The 2,842-nt window shown below is 39.0% G+C and overlaps 1 protein-coding gene across 1 annotated transcript in view; it reads right to left on the bottom strand.

Annotated features, from left to right (window-relative positions):
* TGFBR3 (transforming growth factor, beta receptor III) overlaps positions 1-2,842 on the bottom strand; it is a 69,442-nt gene that overhangs the window by 47,709 nt on the left and 18,891 nt on the right. The gene's annotated exons all lie outside the window — the stretch shown is intronic.

Here is a 2,842-nt window from a genome sequence, read left to right as displayed (position 1 = left end):
AAAGAAAATGCCTGTCTTCAGGGACTAAAAGGATACACGGAGAAAATGACCCCAGGAAAGTGGACATCACAAAAGTGAGGCAACCTGTTAGAGGGGTCTTTTAAGCAACCAATCAGTGGTTGCTGGAAGCCCCTTCTGCTCAGCTCCTCACATCCCAGTGCTGCCCTTCTAGAAAGGGGCCCCACGCAGGGCAAAACCCTTAGCCAAAAGCTTGACAGAGAACAGCCTGCAAGTTCTTACCATATAATGACTTGTAATTGAAGTCATAGTGGTTTTGCAGTATCTAATAAGCTTTTTAAGGAGTCAGCATTTGGTTGGATTGTTCATCCTGCTTCACAGGAAAAAAGCTTTAGTGTGCAATGGAGAGACGAGATATTACACAGACTAAGCAGGCAAGCAGATGTCTCACAACACCGGGTGTCAGGTGGGTTCCCTGAAAAATCACAGCTCTTTCTATAAAAGGTATAGAGGGAGAAAACACAAACACCACTACCAATCTGAGTGGTGGCACACAGAAATGAGCATACAGAATTAATTTTATCTCCTTCTGGAGAATCTGAAAGGAAATTTGAAACACAGAAGCCACTAAGAACAGTTTGTGTTATTGTTATATGGTGGTAAACATCAGTTAGTTTGCCATTAAAGTAAATGAGAGTCATCTGGCAAGCTAACTAGACGAAAGCTAGCGATCAAACTGAATACTGTGCACCCATTACTGCTGAAAATCTTTTGAAAAAGTTAGCTTGCTTGCTTTTTATTTTCTTTATATATACCACCTCCACCTCCCACCTTCCCAAAAGTGAAAAGTTCACCATCACTGCAAAATAAAAGTCAAACCTAGGTCTCAGGTCTGATGGACACCTGGACAGCAGAAAGACCTTTTCCTGCTACTTAAGAGTTGTGAAAAACAAGCTGGTATGTTACCACACCAAGCAGATGTTTACATGCAGAATTTACTAGATTCTTATAAGCCACTGAATGAATGGGTCTCAGGTGCCCACAGCGAAACAGATGTCAAATCCCGTAAGCACACCTCCAGGGGCACTGTGGACATCCGTATCTTCATCTTTCTTATGCTTGATTAAAACTTGTTGGAAAACTGATATTAAAAGAATAAGTCTGTATTTGCATTAAAGCCAAACCACTTTGAAGAACGAGCACCTCCTCTTTCCAGCAGCCAGCAGCCCAGGGCAGTGCCAGCTCTGCCTGGAAGAAGGCTGGGTACCACCACCTTCTACCCAAAGGCAGCCACCTTTCGCACTGCTTGGCCTCTCCTGGCAGAAGCTCCACTGTATTTATGTATTTCCAAAAGCAAACATTAAGTACCACAGATTACCATTGCTCGAGGGCAGCATTTCTCTCCATTTTCTGCCTCAAAAGAATAAAATACCTCCCTTTAGGAACGAGCAGGCGTTACTGCTCTGCGTGCTGACTGGATGACAGACTTCAAATGCCAAGCAGTCATGATCATAGCTATTAAAGAATGCTTTACCTTATCAGGCTATAGAGCCAAAATATTTCTGTTAGCTGAAAATAAGAGAAGATGAAATTGTTTGTTTTACAAGGATCCCATTTTGCTGTTCTGACTAGAAATGGAGAGGCGAAAGTGAAAAGAAAAAGGTGTTTAGAACTGCTATTAAATTCACAGCTATTAAAAAGCTTTCATTAATTCTTGTGGGTTTTCAGCTGTAATCACAGCTAATCAGTAATAAGCTGCCTAAACTATTAAATATAATTACCTTGTTCTGGGGTTATGTTTTCTTACAAAGCAATAAAAATACTGTAATCTAAGTTTACCAAAATAGCCCAGTTATATCTTCTCAGTCTGGCAAATACAAGTTCAAACTTTATTCTGATGTTTTTTAGCTCCAAATGGCATAAAGCACATTCAATTTTAAGCCTTCCGATCTTCAAAATATCAAATAGACAATCTACTACAGTAAATGGAGCAAACAAACACATCTACTCTTATCATGTACATCCATATACATCCAGTGATAACTGGTTTCTTCTGATCCCAAGGAAGTAAAGACTAATGTAAATACTGTTGAAATGAGCTATAATACAGGTTGATGTACTTGAATAACCAAGAACAAAAAAACAGTAACAATCCTTTCAGACTGGCCAATAGGGGCAACTCAGCCTGCAGCTTAGTTTGCACCCTGGCTGTGGTTTTATAGGAACATCAAGTCAATGTGAAGAAGTAGCTCCTGTTAGAAATTTTTTAAATTTGCTATTTAAAAATCTCTGGCATTTATTAAAACCAGAAATGATACGTGAAATATTACAGACTGACAACTTCATCTCAAAAACAGCTAGGCCAAGTCCTTTGGGTAATAAGGAAACGCAGAAGAATCTGTTTCAACTGATCTCAGACAAGTTTATTCAAAGCCAATATCTATCAGACAAGACAGATGTTTTAGACTTCATGAATATTTCTGCCTGTTGGTTCAGTCACATGAGGGAGCATACAGGGCAATCATACTACCTTAGTGAGAAAATCAGAGACCCTTCGCAACTACGTCTGTTATCAGATTTCGCAGTTGCTATTCCTTCAGGCTTTGGAAAATAAACACATATATAATAAATACCTATATGATTGGTTCCATACATGCATGGAAATAATCAACAAAGCATGAGCCGTATTCAGAAGTCGTGATGTATCTATCCATGCCTTTGTCTTGCACTGTAGGATAAGTTATATCACTTAGCGGAATATTCCTACATATCTGCCGGAAAAGTACAGACTGCTCCTTAAAAAAAGCTACAGGACTTTAACACAAAATCAATTTTTCATAAGTAAATTAAGTGTTCCTGTAAAAATTCTCAGAATAAATTTAAT

The sequence above is a fragment of the Buceros rhinoceros genome, unplaced genomic scaffold, assembly GCF_000710305.1.
Source record: "Buceros rhinoceros silvestris isolate BGI_N320 unplaced genomic scaffold, ASM71030v1 scaffold10930, whole genome shotgun sequence".
NCBI lineage: Eukaryota > Metazoa > Chordata > Aves > Bucerotiformes > Bucerotidae > Buceros > Buceros rhinoceros.
This window is presented reverse-complemented; position numbering and strand designations above follow the sequence as displayed.